This window comes from Lepisosteus oculatus, chromosome 10 (genome assembly GCF_040954835.1).
Source record: "Lepisosteus oculatus isolate fLepOcu1 chromosome 10, fLepOcu1.hap2, whole genome shotgun sequence".
Taxonomy (NCBI): Eukaryota; Metazoa; Chordata; class Actinopteri; order Semionotiformes; family Lepisosteidae; genus Lepisosteus; species Lepisosteus oculatus.
This window is the reverse complement of record NC_090705.1, coordinates 18282355-18301917: the sequence shown is the minus strand read 5'-3', so window position 1 is coordinate 18301917 and position 19563 is coordinate 18282355. Positions and strand designations below refer to the sequence as shown.

Here is a 19563-nt window from a genome sequence, read left to right as displayed (position 1 = left end):
GAAGAAGATAAGCCCCTTATATCATCCACTTGCCTTTATAAATACTTAACTATAAATACAAGTCAGACTTTCTAATACAAGTAAGGCTCTTTCTAACATGGGAAGGTGTTGACTGCAATTCAAATTCTTATCACATTTAAAGAACAGGAGCAGGCTTCCACAGAATACATGATACATCATTCTGTATTAATATTATTGCAGTTTAATTTAACATGCTGTTCAAGAATTAATATCCAGGCAAGGCTTTAGACCTGTCTCACACCAGTAAATGATGATGTGAATAAAATGGAAGAAGGGATTGCTAGACATCATATACTGTAATACTGTAAAGTATTTGATGTTTAGGCCTATGCAACATGCTGTGTAGGCTCAAAAATACTAAGAGGATGGTTTCATAGGCAAGAAACCAAGCTAGGTCCACTCAAGCATTGTTCGTGTACAAGAACAACCTTTGGATAGTACTGCATATTTACCTGAGATAAAGATGCATTGCGCTGTGAAATGGATTCACTTGGAAATAGGAATACCTGTTCTTTCCTCCAGACAGATTGCCTGGTTATGTCATGATTCTTACCTAAATAAACTGGGCTGAGATAAGCTGGTTTCTTTTTTCATTTTCTCGAACAAGAACTTACTAAAGCAGTTCATTGGGGATGAAGGAAAATTGTATTACAGGGTCCAGAAGCTTTAGCTTCATATCATGTCCACAGGGTCAGTGTTACTCTTCGAGAGCTCTCCAAACCTGTGACAGAGACATTTCAGATTCTTTGACTCAATTGTGCTACTGGGGAAATACAATCTACCTTAAATGACTGTGGCTAGTGGAAGAAAACAAGACAAGTCATCTCATCTGCCACACTGCTCTTATGCTTTGGTCATTACGGGGTAGAAAATATTACACTGGCTTTTTTTTCTTTCTTTTGTATTGTTCCCATGAAAGCCCACGACACCTCACATTATTGTAGGATTAAAAATTTGAAATGGCCCCATCGCAAAAAGTCATGTGCAAGGAATGAAAAATACGAGTGATTTTGGATAAGAGCTTGAAGGCTCTCCTGCAGAAGATCATCCTGTGAAGCTGCAGCAGGCAGAAACCCCACAGCATGAGGATGAAAACTGCACATGATGTGTAGAATAGAGACATCAGTACATTCTGTATAGATAACCACCTTCAGTATTGCTAATCTTGCACATAAACAAAAACATCATAATTATCCAGAGTAGCTAAAATGTGTTTTATGCTTCATTTTGGGAAACAAACACCTGAATTAAACTCCAGACAAAGGACTGAACATGAACTCCTAATGAATGCACAGAGCTCAGTGATTTTTTTAATTAAAAAATGAACTTTCTAATTGAGTTGCTTGTCTTTATATTGACTTTGCAGTTTTACTGCATTTGTCACCAATTTATGTTTCTAAATTTAATGCAGGTGGTGATTGTTAATTTGTGCACTAGCAATCAGGGAATGTTGCTTCTTTTATCATTAAATATAAGAATATCTGTATTATGCTGCTTTAGTATTACATCAACGATATTGTCAGTTAAACAGAAATTGATCTAAAATAATGTGAGTCTATATCTTAGGACAGAATGCAGGACAGAATAACTTATTTGGTTAATGTGCCTCACATGCTAAGATATTCATGTACAGGGTTCCTAATTTTTACAAGTAGTTAAAAAAGAAACTTTAACTTAAACTTAAACAAGTATTTGTCTTCCACCACTCACGAACAGAGCTCTCTTTGGTTTGGACACAGCTGTTTAAATTAGCTGAGGTTCCTTCTTTCCTCAACCAGTTGTACAGACCCATCTATAAACTCATACGAAGTAGATAGGAAATGTGTTTCAAACTCATCAGCATTTGACAAAAAAGTGAAAAGCAGACATATTAAAACTGCTGTTATAAAGTAAAAGAATTGAATTGCATCTAGAGTGACTTTTTAAGTGTATAAAACGGCTTGGGAGGAAATCAGCACATGATGCTTAATTCCTTGTGTATTGAAAAAAAGACTATATTTAGAGAGCTAAAAAAGTCAGCTAACCTAAATTACATATTGATCAGTTTTAATTGCATGCCACTCGTCAGTATAAGCTTTGAAAATTCATAAAAAAGAAATAATGTATTCTTTGTGGATGATTACTTCTGGGGCATCCAAATGAATTCCATCACTTAACCTTCAGTCAAGAAAGATTATTGGGCTTTATGCTACAGCCACTCAAATATCAATATAAAAGGAAAGCAGATTTTTCATTACTGTTAAAAATGAGATGCAGGACAATCAGGTGACAAAACTATCAGCCCTTCTTAGAGACTTACCTTTTTGCAATCAAAAAAGCTAGAGAGCAGCAGAACATCAATTTTTAAATCATATGTAATTACTTTAAAGTCTGAATTTGATATTAATATACTCTACAAGCCTGTGTTTCAAGAACAAAGCACTTCAAATTAAAAATACATACAGTCCAGTATACTTGAATGTCCTTTACAATAGTCCCATTGGAAACAGGAGAGGATTTTCTTCAATCAGCAGTAAACTTTTCAAGGAGGAGCATTCAATTGAAGGAGACAATTGTGGCAATCATTTTATGTTACTTTGTTTTACTATATACTATATACTATATACTATATACTATATAATATATACTATATACTATATACCATATACTGCACCATACTATACTAGGAATTTGAAATTGGAAAACATGAACACTATAACATACTGTTAGTTTTGTATTTAACACTTAACACTTCAGTAAATATGCATCCCATCCAGAAATTATATCACAAACACTGAGTAATACCAGCAGTTTTGTTTGTCAAGTAAAATATAAAAACATTACCCATTCTGTAAACTCGTCCAGTGACAACAAAGGGGAGGGTTGGAGCTTCAGTGAAAGCTGTTTTGATTGATGGGCAGGGTCAGATTTATGGCACCACTGATGTGTGGAACTTGGTTGAGTGGCAATTATTCATTTTTGACTGGATACAGAAATGGTCAAGGGTCAAAGAAAGTTCTCCCTGACAGACTGTCAGAATCTTTTTAATAAACAAGGCCATGCAACAATATTTATACATGTAAAGTTAGATTGCACTCAATGCTCAAAATCCATTTTGAAGAGACTTTGGTTTTTGATTGTAAAATTATTTTATTATTTACTTTTTTGTTGTCATGTATCAACCAGGAAATTAATAAGGTTCTATGAAAAATCCTAATTGAACACTCCCAGGCAAACGCATGAAATCCCTGAGAAAATGAACGTTTGATGTTTGTGTTTCTCATTTGACACGTGATTAGTAGGTTAGAAAACATTTTGATTTGATGTGAGTCTGACTTTGAAAGCACATTGAAAATCCTTTTAATGTAAACCCCAAATTCTTTTACCTTTATTGAAAATAAAAAATACATTTTAGCTATTTTAAAAAATGTTGAATATTTTATTGGACATTTGAATCAGGGTACTATCACCAATTACATTTATTTTGGTAAGAGCATAACATTAATATTGACATTTTCTTTTTATCCACACTGCTCTAGTACACCATCCATCTTATTAATCTTGTAGTCATGTAGTTAGTAACAAGCTAGTAATTTAACAATGTAACCAGTGCTGCTGTATTTCTTCACTTTGTCCAAAATATAAAGTGGAAATCTGTGTGATGGTTTATTTATCTGCATGTAGGCTAAAAACACATCTTGCCCCTTTTTGATTACTTTAAAGTTTGGCAGACAACATTTCAGTCTTTTGCAATATGAATTGCAAATACCTCTTTGAGTAAAGAATACAATTTCTTCACCTGACTAGGATATATTGTCCTGAAGTATATTGTATACTTCAAACATGCAGAATAGTTTTGATTGTGTCTCCACTCTGAAAACAGCTTAAACTAATGTTGACTTTCAAAGAATTTAATGTATTTAGATTGTTAAATCACTGTTTATTTTATATAATGCACCCACACAGTTCAGAGGAAGCGTTTTGGAAAATATAATGTTGTCAACTTGCGTTATTGCTATTAACTGCTGTTACAAAATTCTAAAATTCTTACAACAGTCAAGAATTTTCTTTTTCACAGTTTAGTCATTCAATGGAAAAAAAAAACACAGGTTAATTTCAAACGTAACTTATGTGAAGTCCATGTGAATTGAGGCAGATTGAAGCTTAATGCTTATGCAGATACAGTATGAAAACAGAAAACAGCCTCTTATTGATGCATGGACCAGAGGACACAAACATGTTTGATAATTCCAAGTTTTGTAATTTTGACAATGCTGCCTTTGATCTGGGAAAGGGATTGAAATTAAATAGAAAATTTTAAATATTTTCTAAATCATTTTTAATGTTGAAAACAGCATGAACTCCATTTAACAGGCAATTATAAAACTGAAGAAATGGTGTTACGGAAGCTTAGGTAATTACTGATTAATTGACCTGCGTGTTGAATACCATTAATTTTATTTAGGATATGCATATAGGTACAGTATGTATAAAATAATACATTGAGTAGTAGAGTTTTAATTAAAACTGACACGTACTGTACAAAATGTCAGATTACATTGAAAACTAAGAATCAGTTCATAGAAGAAGTTACTGTATGTAGATTTAATATACCATACAGTAAGGTGTTATTCCACAGGTCAGTTTATTTTCAGTGGCATACGGTATGTAAAGAATTAGATATACAGTATACCAGCAAAATAAAGCAAGAATTGCAACATCTAGACCCAGACTGTCTATTATTTTCAACCAGGTTAAATGCATTATATCTGGAATTATATCGCTTCACAATTGAAATTGTCTGTCCATTCTGTGACATCAGGACCAGGAGCCTCAATTACTCCTTGATCTTTCCCACAAGCAAGATAATAATTGGAGGTTGACAAAATTCAGGCTCAGGTTGGAGGGGTATTGATTTCTTTTTGTCCTACATCTTAGGATCAAGAAATAAGACATGAAATTTACTGTCTTCATAAAAGTTTTAGTAAATCAGCCAATTTTAAGGGGAGCTATTGACAGCTTTTTCATTACCATACATAGTGTTATTTAAGTGTTCTGATTCTTAGAAATAAGGGGCTCTACGGTGTCTTTCATGCACCAATAAATTTAGAATATTTTGAATTCAATTTTAATCACTACAATAAGATGTCCTGATGAAGATTAGAGGAAAATTACTTTTCACTTTTCAGTTTTTTGTTGATGTTGAATGTTCTAAACTCCTGACTGAGGTTTACAGTATATAGACTATACATACAGTATAGTACATGCATACAGTATACTGTATAATCTGAGGACTATTAATGCATCCTTTCATTAACATTATCAGAAATCTGCTCATACTTGATAAGAGGTGTAACTGTTGCTGTTCCCAGATGGCTGAGGTCCCTCTATGTGCAAGGAGGGCGATGACATCACTGTGCCCAAACTAGCTCCGCTACAGAAGCACTGCAACCTGAAGCCCATTCTGGAATCTCAGGACTCGGGGTAGGACTTCTATCCTAATTGGACATTGGTCAATCAAGGATCACATACAAAAGTTCACAGGGACAAGTAAGAGACACCAATTAATCTGGCCAGCATGTCTTTGGAAGGTGGAAGGAAACCAGAGTACCTGGAGAAACAAGGAGATACTGTATGCAAAATCTGCACAGAAGGCATCCTAGTCAGGAATCCTATCCAAGACAGAGGAACTTTGATGCAGGAGTGCTAGCCACCACACCAAGCCGCATGCATTTCCTTCTGCTAAGATTTGACATTTTCTGAAGTTGAAGTTTCTGAAGTTTCTGTTGTTCTGCCTTACACATTTGTGCCTGCTGAGCTTCCATCCAGCCTGAAAATCTGAACTGTTGCACTTATTCTGACCTATAACTCCATCCTACTTGTGAAGATTACTAAAACAAACTTCGGAAACTTCCATGCATTTTAGTTATGTGTTTTATGTTTCTCCCCTCATTCAATTTTTAGTACCTGCCACATTACAGACATCATTAGAAATTGTAATGTCTATTACAGTACATTTCCTTATTTTGAAATCAAACTTTCCCACAATGCGATGCAATGCAATGGTTTATCTAACATCAATTGCACTTTCATACCATCCAAACCTCTTATAAAGGCTGAAGCCTGTCAAATACCACACATTCAATTAACAGTTTTTGGAAAGCCTTTGTACCCTTAAAAATAAGTATTTTCATTCCACCATATAATAAGAGAAGATATACTAACCAAGTGTCGAATTACTGTAGTAGTTTTTTTGACTCACATGTGGAGAATCTGGCTTTGTGTGGCTCAAATGAATATTTCCATTATATTTTTATTAAAGTCAACATTAAAATGCTTTCTTTAAGTTCTGCCTTATTTCACACAGAACTTTGCCACATTTCAGGAATTTTGATTGGCGTTAATGTTATCTGGGACATGCCACTATGTTCAATATAGCATTTTTAAATTACAATTTAAATCATAAAAGAACCCATGAAAAATAGTATAGACAAACATTAGCATGTACCTATAGACTACAAAAAAGGACCACCACCACCATCATCATCATATTAAGTACAGTTGTTATTAAGTTTCATATTAATAAGTGAGTAAATATAGAAGCCAAACCATTCCTCAAAATATACAGTACATACTGTAACTGAGTTGTCAATCAAGAAGCCTGCCTTATTGTGGCTAGGCTGTCTTGTTGAGTTTTCTGAGTAGTGAGACTTTCTTTACGCTGACCTTTATGCTGTTTGAGTGTTATAGGTACATACATTTGTCTAACCAGGAATACTTTTCAAGGTCAGGAGCATGCAGTAGTTACATGATGAATTATGAGAATGTATACATTGTTTTGAGACATTACTGTATATGTATACAGTATGTACATTTTGTGTTCACCTTGCAACAGGTTATGGATTTCTGAACAACTTGCATAACAACATAATGCAGAATAAGCAATGTTTTACTTGGGGCTGCACTATTCTCTTGCAACAAAGTTCTGATTAAATGAGTTGGTCCTCAGCTCCGGAGTTGGTCTCTGTCCTGAAAGAAACAGTTTCACCTTATGCCTGAGGAATGGGATGATTTCAGCACTTATTTTGAAAAATGGCAGTGTTCACCCACCAGTGGAATATTGAAGTAATCGAATTTTGTGGCCCCTTACTTCAGCTCTTGGTTTAATTACTTGTTTGTCTTTTATTGGGTAAGAAAATATGGCTGTCAGGTTTATGGGGGTAAAAAAGGCTGACCCTGTTTTATCTGTCCTTGCATGTGCTTCAGTGTAATGATGACAAAATGGGATGTTAACTAATGATTAGTAGAAATGGTTGCAGTTAATTAGTTGGTTCTTCGTTTATCGTTCCATTTGCACATTTTGGGAGTAATCATTATTAATTAGGGCCATCATGCCGAAAGGGGCGAGGTGGAACCCTACAGCCAAGTTAATCAGCCAGCAATGAAAGCTCCATTATCTTGTCAGATCATTTCGGCCTGTGATCTATTTGCATTATCTAAAAGCTGCATTAGGATCAAGAAAAAGGAATAAACAGTGTGGTTTGATAGGGACTTTACTTGGATCACTAGTTTTATATGAAACCTCGCTAGATATTCTCTGAAATTGTTGTGATTATGTAAAGTTCTTTATGAGGTCATAGGCATACCAATTTTGCTTGTGCATTTTCAGATTCTTTAGAGTTGCAAAAGTTTGCTGGTAGTTATTATTGCAATATCATTTTAGAAACAATTATCCACACGCTGCATTTATGACCAGTGCTGCAGGCTGAATTATGGGAATGAGAATGTCCCTGTAACATAAATAGATATTTTCAGAAAGAACACTTACTCAGCGACATTTGGGGTTGATCATCCTAAAGGAATTAAAATTATATAATTATAACAGCTATAAAACTGTTCTTGGAAATGTTTTAGGATGCAAAATGTAAAAGAGTTGCTTAGACTGTCTGTTTTACATTTTCTACAAACCTGTTAAAACTAAAAGTATTAAAACTACAGAAGACGCAAACCATAATGAGGGAGTGAGTGATCATACCCTGCCCCATTTCACATGAGAAATAAACTGCTTGAATTTAGTTACTTTCAATTAATTTACATTTTAAGTAAAAAAAAAGCTTTAATTATTACTAAGCAGCAGAAGTCAAACACTTAAATATGTTGTGCTGATTAAGTTACAAGCATGTTCTGCATTCTAAATTCTAACAAGTGTCATATGTTACCAATTAGGGTTTCTTTATAAACAGATCAGTAACTTATGCTATTTTTGAGAAAGGACATCCATAAGGGCATGCATTACCTGGCTATGTTTTTGTCACTGCAGTTAAATAAAAACCTACTACTTCCACTGAAGTGTTTTGCTTTGAGAGAACCACACTTATTTTTCAGTATTACAGTACAGTATGTCTGAAACATTAACATTTATTCAAGCCTAGAAACCTTTTCTAATTCCTTAGTTGTTCTTCATACAGGTGAATTAATTAAAGAACTTCCACTGAAAGAAACAATCAGGATCCAGCAGTATTAGAAATTTCAATTACCTGTTTTCAATAATTTCTTAGTTGTGATGTTTTTACCCTGCTGGGGACATGTTAATGAACATATATAATGCAATAACAATCAAATTAAATCATAGGTAAGGTGTCATGTCAAGAGATGGTTCTTTTCCTCCTTTGTTTTATTATTGCCTTCAGAAGCTGTAAATTATGAGTTTGGTTACCAGCACAATCTGAAGTCTTGTATATCTGAAGGGCAGATGACCCAAATGAATGCAAATCAAATTAGGTTTCCTCTCAGAGACTTTAATACCATAAATGAGAAGGAGCATTCATCACAAATAACCAGGGATTGTATACCAAAGTGCTTGGAGAAAATCAATATACTTTCAGTAGCTTTAGGCCTATAAATGTAAATGAGAACAGATATAAAGCTGATATGCACTAAAGAAAGGTTATTGAGAGAGCAACACCTAACACCAAGAAATCAATTGAATAAACTTGAAAAATGATTCAGATGGAGTAGATATGAACATGGAAAATCAATCATATAATTTAAAGAATAAACAGCTTGAACCTCGCAAATCTCCCTCATGGTTTTCGAGTGCAGGATTTTTTAATTTTAGCATTGATATAATGCCAAGCTATGAGAATTTGCAGATGGTAGGGACTAGGGAGAAAAATCAATTCTTTCTTGTTCTATGGTCTTAAGAGGTGTGTGATATTTACAGCAGGGAAGCACGGATCCTTGTATAAATTTACATCTTAAGAGATAAAGGGCCTCTGTATTTTCTCTTGTTATTGTTAATAGAAACTGTCGACTTTTATTCTGTCCAGTTTCAAGGAAGCGTAGCTGCCTTTGTGTTTGTGTGTGTCTCAGGCAATTTTCTAGCCTTTATTTTCTTGATACACAAAGCCTTGCATTGTGCCTTTTTTTTCCACTGCAAGGCAATTGAGGTGGCATAATTGCATCAGAGCTCCAGAAATATAGGCTTGCAATTTAGAGGAAGAAAAAAAAACAATTCTAGACAGGTTCATTTATGTGTGGCAGGAAGATCTAGAGGTTAAAAAATTGTGACAGGACACGAGTAAATGAATATGTAAATGCAAGAGTTTTATCACTCATATAATTTGTTATTTGCTTTTTGGGTTATGGACAACTAGATTATATTTGAAAAACATGAATATCCAATAGATATGAAACCTCTATGTTTGTGCTATGCTAATACATTTATATTATGCTGCGATGCTGTATGGTGGGCAAATTGTAGGGCAAATAGAGGCAAGTGTTTACATTATTTGAATGATTTTGAGGCACTTATTTAGGTAATGGAAATGAATAGTATTGTGTTGAAGTTGTCTTCCTCTAAAATCCAGAGCATTTTTTCCTGGCTGTTATCTGATCAAAATTAGAGCAAGTGTAAGATTAAAAAAAGGTCTAGGGTTTCGTCAAATTAACCTCTATAAATTAACAGGTTATAATATGGGGAACAAAAGATTAATTTAAGAATGCAAATGTAAGAAATGTAAATGTATATATGTAGATATAAATATAAAAAAGTAAATTTATATACAGTATAGAGAAAGGAAAAAATAATTTAAAGTTTATAACAGGTACAAATATGATTTTTTGTTTTAAAATACATTTTTAATGCTGAAGGCAATATGCATTCTGCTGACAGGCTTACACATTTGCTCAATATATATTTTACTTTTAATGCTCTTTTAATTTATTCTGCAGCCAATACCAATTTTTTCTATAGCTAATAATAGTCAACCATTAGCTTGAATGAACCACCCTAGCAGTCTATCATTTTTAACATTTTTAATGGCAAATCCAACACAGTAAAATATACTTTAGATGAACCTTTGTTTGTACTCTCCAATGGTTTGACTATTTTAAGGTTACTTTCACACTCATAAAACAAAACTACATTATAATATATTGCATGAAATGTTTTAAAGTTAAAGTATTATTCGAGAGAGACCAATAAAAAAGGGTTTAGACTCTCATATACTGATTAAGAAACAGGTCAAATTAAATCCTTCCTTACATGTGATATTTTGTTATTTTTCTTAACTTTTATTGTCACATAAACAGGTGCATGTTCCTTTTTGAGCCCTAAACTCTGAGAAAAGGTAAAAACTCTGAATATCTTAAGCACTTGTCAATTATTAATTTAAGAACACCACAGTTTTGACAAAAATCAGAAACTACAAATTGTTTATATTTTTTTAAATATGAATGTGTGATCCAGTGTTCCATATTTTGTGGACAAAGTAAAAGAAACATTTTTTGGATATTGTGTGTTTTGCTTGCCATTTTTTCCTTTTACTGAATGTCCTACACTGAGAAAGAGGTAAATGTTAATGCTTTGAAAGAATAAAACAATAAAATAATAATAATAATATTAAGAAGAAGAAGAACAATAATAATAATAAAATGTTTGACATCAAAAGGCAATGTTCGTTATTAAGATTGTAAAAAGATTAGAAATGTTACCAATGGCAGGAGGTCACTGAACCATTCTAACTAACGCTAGCTATTAGTTGGGCTATAGTAAATAGGCCAAATGAACCATTCACCAAATACTTTTAAGATCAACCGTGAAAGTAGTTATACCTTAGAAAGGCAGATCACAGTTTTAGCTTGGACAAAAGAGGCAAAAGATCTTTGATCAACTGTATATCGCAGAAGTCTGAAGTACTGTATGGATATTCATGCAAATATGCAGTAGTGTATGTAAAATATATATATTCAACTTAGAATGGATCAGAATCCTTTAGGACTTTAAATCACCTTTTTGATAGAATTGTAGCAAACTACAGTAACTGTTTGCTTTATGCATTTTTTTAGGAATATACAGTATATGTGTGTTTAATGTGATTCATTTACAGTAGGTGCAGGTATACACTCAAAATATGAATCTTAAACATAAAAACTGTTATGGCTGTAAAAATGGCTTTTTTTCCCATGCACACATTTCTTAAAAGCCTTTTATTACTGAATGACCTTCTGACTGGAGCATGCTTTAATGAGAATCAAAATGGGAAGAATTAGTCATTTTGCGTCTGAATGTGAGGTCATTAAACCTTTGAAATAAGTGTGGAGATTGTGAAAGAGTAAAACATCTGTTACTGTTTCATTTGTCTTTTCCTGGTGACTTTCTCGAACCAGCAACAACCATTTCACTTGTGCCTTTACCACATGACATCTATTAATTGTTCGATTTTGTTGGTTTTCTGTATTTTTTCAGGATTTGTTTATCGTGAATCCCTTGGAGGACAATCTAAACAGTATAAAAAAGAAACATGCAGTAAACATTTTCAAATTGAGCCTGCAGCTCCCAAATTAAGCAAATATTTAAGCCATATACTCATGGTCTGAGGTAAGTGAGGTGGCTATTTCAATCCAGCTACAAACTTCTATATACCCTTGTAATAAAGATAACGGAGCAATTCTTGCACTTCTTTTCTGCAACCTAAAAAAAGGATCAGCTCTGTGCATTACACTGCCTAGCATACTTGACAGCTGCATCACAACAACTGCATCATGAGAAGGAATGCCCTTAACTCGTCAAGAGCCAGAACAGAGCCCAAAATTTAACAAGCCACCGGCTGCTTTCATCAGGAGGGAGTGTAAGTGCTTAGTTTATATGCGGCCCCTTCCACGTCGCTGCCATTAGAGGCAAATTTCCCCCTTGTCCTTTTTAATTTTTAATTACCATTGTCTCTTCACCTTTGTTTTACCCATGACATCTTCAAATTAAACAGCACCAGGGAGGTTGATGTGAACAGTTTTCTTTTCAGCTTAAGTGACTGCAGCTCGTTTGGTTGTTAATTATGCAGGGAGGTTTGCATGACTGGGGCTGGTAATATGAATATGCTCACAAAGTAAGGTCCCTGTCTAGGGCAGCTGAGCTTGTAAAAGGGATTATGATGATATATACATGGTTTGTGGCTAAGTGAGCTAATGAAAGCACCTCATTTAATCAAACAATTAATTAAATGAACTTATGATATTAACCCATCATTCTTTGCATAGATAATTTATATTAATTGATCTGCTTCAGTGCAGTGGTCCAATCAGGTGACACAGAGAGAGTTAAAGGTAGGAGGAGGTGCCATTAGTGTGTTTGATGGAAACAGCAATTGATGGGTCAGCGTGTTTTAGAGTTGTAGCTAAAGCTGTGTTAATTGTCATAAGAAGTTCAAATTGATTGGGCCTGCATTAGTACATAAATTTGAATTGATTAATGTTTTGTTCTAAAATTAATGTCAGTAATGGATGGGTGGCACAGCACTTTATTTATTGGGTTCATTAATGCAGGTCTGGGAGGGAAAAAAAATGGGACAGCGAGGAAGTTAGGTTACCAAGAGCAAATCGTTAAAGAGCGAGTCCAGTGGTGCCATTTGAGAGGCTACATTCCGACACTAAGTCTGAGGCACAAGCTGTAAGCCCAGCTGTTGAAAATGTCGAAGAATAAGAGACTCCTGTGAGAATTACCCACTTTAGGTATTTAAATAAACTTCACTCATTCAAAATACTGTGTTCAACAGGAAAGTGGGCTGGAGCTGCTTGCTGTGATGGCAACACGAAAGCATTAACCAGCCATAGTTTAGAACTGAACTGTGTAGAAACCACAAGAAAGTTAACATCTTTGAATTTGAAGTTTTTTTTTAAAATTGAATATAAAAATCAAATACAAAACAAATACACACAGTACAAAAGAAGATCATCATTTGCCTATTAATTAAATTACCAATATGGTTTATGTTCATTCCTGTTGTGTTCTACACCTGTATAGACAGCTGTAAGAGTTTATTACATATTTCCAAACCTTACCTTGTCCTTGTAAAGTAATGGCTGTTTTCAATTTAAATTCAACGGGTCTAGAATATTGCTTGGAGTGTTTTAACTTAAAAGCACACAGGGACATGTTCACTAAAACCCAACACGACTCCTGTTTCCTTTCTTGTGGAAGCAAAAAGAAAAGAGGTGTTTATGAGACACTGTAATAAAACCACTTGGTTTTCTTTTTAGAAGCAAGGGCAGTTTTATTACAAGGCTAAAACGTTCCATGCACCTAGCTAAACATGCTACTGCTGCATAACAGGCTAATGTAAGAAATGGTCATTCGGCTATGGAACATTTATGTATTTTAAGAATATTTATTGATTATTTTCTTATATATTTAATAACTTTTTATATGGGATTTTGGAAAAGGCCTAAATTACATCTTGGTGAAAAAGTAGTTGATTACAAAATGTCTTCCATCTTTTTTGCACTCAAATACTTTTCTATTTTTCGTTCTCAATCAATCACAGAGGTTTTTTATTAAAAAAAAAACTTGAATTTGTCTCCCTTAAGTCTAATAATGATAATACTATTGTCTCTCTCTAGACTAATTGACTAATGTATAGAGGAATTTGAAAATAACAACAGGTTTTGAAATCTAGCCAAATGCATAAAAATACTCTTTAAATTATTCACCCATGTGGTGGCACTAGAGAGCAAGAATTTTAGCATCTTTTAGGATTTCTAATACAAGCCCCTACTTTAAAATGTGAAGAGGCCTAGATCATGACTGCTTTAAGAGAGTGATAGTCTGATAGTGATTTTAAACATTTTCTCTATCACTTCATTGCATGGACTGCAATTAGACACAAAGAAAGAATATACAGTACATATGCACATTCCTGACGTGAGAGTTATAGTTTACTTCAGTGTTCTATGTTCATCCTGTATTTTTTTGTAGTGGGATTCCTAACCCTAAGCGTTGAATCAAATATTATCAGAGAATATGTATGAACAGTATCTATAATAGTAGCCAGAAAAGAGATTATAAACCATACATTATGTGTATGCATCAAGGTAGAGGTACTGTATGCAGGGCTAGGATTATTACATTTTTGCTGACAACAACATTAAGAAATCCACAAACTGCAACATTAACCAGTTGCAGAAATAGAAATCAGAAATCAGAACAATAATGTTTTACACCATCACTAAGGAAAGTAAATTGACAGCAGTGTTCTCCTATACTCTCCATTTTAGAATACATTTAAACTTGTTTTTATTCTATTTTTATTGGAAGCACGTATTTGAAATGCATATTTTTAGACCCCTTTATTTCATAAGTAAAAATGCAATTTAAAATACAATTACTTATTTATAATATCTTACATGTTTTGAAAGGTCTTGAGGTTTACAAATAATTTCTTAATCATGGGTTCTGTGTTCTTCAGTGACCTTGTTGTACACCTGTTATGGCCTTTGGGATACAGGTGAACTTCAGCAGCACACAGTAGACTGACCACATCTGTTGTTTCCAAGCAAAAGATACCAATGAGATTCACACAATTCCTTTGCAACTTGACCAGCCATATTCCATATAATTTTTGTGCATTTAATTAGAGCAAAAAATAGTCTGACCATTGCAATGTTTTGTTTTCTTTCAAGGCATTAAATTATCTTCATTTTTACATTGTTATTAACTCTTGAATCAAAAATAATGTATACAATCCAAAGAAATCCTGCATGGAATCTTGCAATGTTGTACAGTATGCATGTTGTACAGTATATTTTATTTGATAGTCATCACTTGAAAAAAAGATGTCAATAAACATTATATTATACAGTATCTAATGAATTATGGTATTCTGTTGACATTATCCTTTAGAGTTTTACAGAAAGACTTTATCATATTATTTTCCAAATAGAATTTGTGAGCAATAGCTTGTGCAGTACATACAGTTTCTGAAGAATTGAAATGTTAACAGGTCTGGAGCCTTTTTTACACATAAAAATATCAATGTCATTACCATCCTTTCTGTGAATATAATAAAAAAACCTTCTTGAATACTTAGAAGGACAGCTCAAGTATTTTGAGTATTTTTTTTTAATTGGACAAAAAGTTAAATAATGGAAGCAATTCATATTATAGTCAATTGTGGGTGTATTTCAGTATTTAATTACAGTATACTGTATGTGCTTGCTATTAACTTTCTCATGTTGTACTGTATTATCACTAAAACTGAAAATACAATTGTGCAAGTTATTTTTCTCGTTTTCTTTTTCTAAAAACAAAAGTCCTAGCCGAAGATTTGCTCTTAAAAACTGAAAACTTTATACAGTAGATTCCCCTAAAACAGGGCAGATTTTCCTCACTTGAACGTAGTGATGTTATAGTACGATCGGCTCCCAGCTAATCTCTTCCCAAACAGGCAAAGGAAGCGTTTCATATACTGCACATTATAAATCACAATATGATTTCCTCTGGATCAAACTAGGGAAGACAGCAGGATATTATTTCAAGTGGGAACTTTGTAAAAAGTATCTTTAAACCAATAACAAGCAAGGCGATAGCATGATTCCAATGCCATTAAACAAAATCCACAAAACCACTGCGCATTCTGTGTGGACAGTCTTGGGAGGAGAGACACGGGCTGAAAGCTGTATTGCATTTACACCCATGGGTGGTCTGTCTCTAGGTCATGGTTGAGGCATGTGGATGGTACTGAAAGCAGAAGCTCGTATTTCCGCACTGCATGTGCTTGGCAAGCACGTAAAGGCGTTTGGTTTATGCTGTTATTCATACATCATTTTTGAAAATGCAGGTTTGCAAAAATGGTTAAAAAATTAGGCTGCTGTGGGGCCCCTAGACATCTTGTCAATGAATAGAATAAAGGGAATGATCAGCCCTTCCAGGAAGATAATGATGGTTACAGTTGATCCCATAGACCACTTCAGTAATTCGTTTGCATGCTAATGAATACTTAAGAATGCCTATTCTTTTAAATGCAGTCACCCAGCATAACAATAATAATAATAAAAATACTAAAAACATGTGACAAAATAAAATAAAAATGTTGGCTTAGTTTGCAAATTTTTAGACTCCAGGGGGTGTTGCTGAAATGTTCTTGACAATATTTTTACTGCCAAGACAAAATATTTCCAGAATTAGTCTGCAATGTTCACTTGTTAGCTTGGGGTTTTCTAAAATTCTGGCTTGGTATGGTATTCAGAAATGCTTAACAATATAACCAATCTTCATACTTCCAGTTACATCATAAAATCCTTACAAAATATTTTATTTAACATAACCAAACCACAATCTTCTAGTAACAGTTGGAGCTATATATATATATTGTTGTTTGCTAGGATATCAGTATACCAGAGCCTGAAAATATTTTAATAACTATATTTTGAAGTGAAGCCTTTCAACCAATTCAACCAAATACATAACAATCAAAGGACACTAAATCTCATCTCTACTTGACCTCTTGACCTCTGGTGTCAGCCCCCACACACAGGAAATTATGAAAAGTTTGTTCCTTTGTTTCAAGGCTTCAAATGAGGTCAGAGGGTACTGTGTCTTAACAATAACACTGGGAAGAATTATAACATCAAGTACAGTGACACGATGAAGAAAATGGGCTCCATTAAAATATGGGTTATGCTGATAAAACAACAGCTGCAAGGTAAAAGATTTAATTCATGGTAAATGGTATGCTTAAATTATAAACATCTCCACTAAACATTTTCTGAAGATTATAATAGCTTTGAATTGTGTTAATAATAAGAAAGGATTGCCTTTGTGTACAGTAAGGATTCATTTATCATTAAAAAATTGTTAATCCAGGGTTTACTTGTTTGTGTATCACCAATGGTGTTGTATACACCTCACCGACAAGAGAATTGCATGGCACAATAGATCAAGTCTCATCATTGGCAGGAGGCTATAAGCCTGGAGTAGGGCAGTAATGTCAGTAATGAATTGCAGCACTTCATCTGAAACAAAACCTGGGTTATCTATAGTTTCAAACATCTGAAGTTCACAATTCAATGACACCTGTACATACTGTATATGCTGCAAAGGACAGGAATGTGAGATCAAAAGTGTGAGGAAGAAAATAAAACAAATACAGCCAATGGTCAGATAATTGATGGTGGCAATAACTGTGCTTTCTGGTCTCCAACCAGAAAAAGCTGGCCATGCATTGGAGATCAGTGAAGATATGTGTGAAACCGACAACATGAAGAAGTATGGACTACAACCTCCCACCTGGCAGACTTATTAGGGCTTTTGGAAGAAGATGAACTGTTTTAATATGTTAAACACCCGAGGCTGTTAAAGGAGAACTCCTGTCACACAGAAAGACGTTGTTTGGGGAGCCATTTTCCTGCTTTTCCTTCTGAACATACCCTCCCTCCTCTGAAGTGTCCAAGCTAGACCTAATCCTGACTTCTACTTGGAGCTCAAGATGGATTCCCGACCATTCCTGAGAATTGTAAGGGAAAGGCTAAGAAATGAGTCATCAGGCTGCTAATGGTAATTTATAACCAACCTGAGGTCTCATCTTCACATGTTTTAACATGCTGTATGATGTCCCATGAGGTGTTTGAGGGTGCAGTTTTTTTAAAGAAGATCAAGAATTTTACTTGCACCGTTTAGCTTGATATGCATTTTTCGGTACTAAAACCACTACAAAAAATACAGTGGGATATTTTATCTTCAGTTCATTCTAGAGATGTTCACCAAAGAAAAATACATTGTCAATAAATAAAATAATGACTGAATTGGAGTTTTTATGGGGCATCTTGCTTTTTCTTATGTAAACTTGGGCAATGAGCTCACTCTTTCAGTTTCTAAGAGACAAATTCCATAAGATAGCAATAATCATGCCAACCCATCTTGTTCAATAATCAAGGGCATCACCCAATTCAAGTCTGGAAAGTCCATACAGTATGTACAATATTTAAATTCAGCTTGATCCAGTCTCAGTTTTAGTTCTTTCATTAAAATAGTTTTATAAAATTTTTAGGATCTTATTTACCTTTACTTTAAAAAAGTAGATTTTGTTGTATTGAATATAATTATGATGCAGATGAAAATCAAATAGTGGAGGGTGATGGCACAGAAGACTGTGATGTCACTCTGTAGTTTCTTGGTGAGGAATAGATGGCAAGACAATACATATTGTTCTATTTAGGCCTTTAAAATCACTGCCTGCCAATTTGTGCATAAAGGCCTAAGACTGTATTATATTCATAAAATGTTATGAATGGTCCCTCTTTAAACATGTTCTATTCAGCCTAATCCAGATTACATCTAGTTTATATGATCCTGTCCTCTGAGAATGTTTACTCGTACCAGTTGCTTAAGCTTGTTGAAAAAATACAAGGGAGTCAATATGATACAAATAAGGATCATCTAGAATGTAGAGATTATGTACAGCACCCGTGCAACTACACTACTCTTCCTTCTCTTCCAGTTAAAAGGATCACTGGACTGCTTGTGTAGTACATCAATTCAGTTCTTCTATCATATTTGGTATTAAAATGTTAGGCAAATACTACAATACCAGGCCTTCTGGAGAAGGGAATCTCATCATTTTTTATTATTTTATATTCATTTGAATTTAGATACTGGCAGTTGTTCTGATAGTCATATTGTTTTTTAAGGAAAGAAAAATGACACAATTATCCAGATAAGAAATCTTAAGTTACAGTTAAATAATCTTTAGTTAAAAGGGAAGAGCAAACAAATTAACTGTAAGTGAAAATGTAGTGTACTGATTTTCCTCATTGTCTTAGTTCAGTAAAAAAGAAACTCAGTGAAATATTGTATTAGATCCATCAGGAGTTCCAGGTAACTCAACCAGGAAAGGCACATGCTGGAAGCTGAATTTGAACTCTATAATATGGGTGTTGCTGATTTGACTCATGGGTCATGTGAATCGTTGACTGTGACAGGGGTTTACCAAATGTTGGTGTATTATAGGTTGTGCCCATGAGGTTCAGATGGCATTAATCAGCCAGGGCATGACAGCTCATGTGACTTGTCAGATACATGCGGGATTGCACTGACATCAGAGAGAGATGCACCACTCCTTCAATCATATGCTGACTCTCCTGTAGGGCTCTATGGAGCTGGAAATGTGTTCAATGACGAGCAGCTCTTCAGGCAGGCATGATGAACCTGTCTTTGCTGTCTTTGTCGCTCATTTCTTTGTGAAATGTGACAGGTGCCTTTGTCCACAAACTGAGACTTAAAAACACGATCGA

At 34.2% G+C, this 19563-nt stretch overlaps 1 long non-coding RNA gene across 5 annotated transcripts in view; it reads left to right on the top strand.

Moving 5' to 3' along the window:
• LOC107078636 (uncharacterized) overlaps positions 1-19563 on the top strand; it is a 302990-nt gene that overhangs the window by 204263 nt on the left and 79164 nt on the right. For all 5 annotated transcript variants that reach the window (XR_011190884.1, XR_001479587.2, XR_011190885.1 and 2 more), the window contains one exon: positions 5373-5484. This is a non-coding gene — a long non-coding RNA (uncharacterized lncRNA). The remainder of the gene's footprint in view (positions 1-5372; positions 5485-19563) is intronic.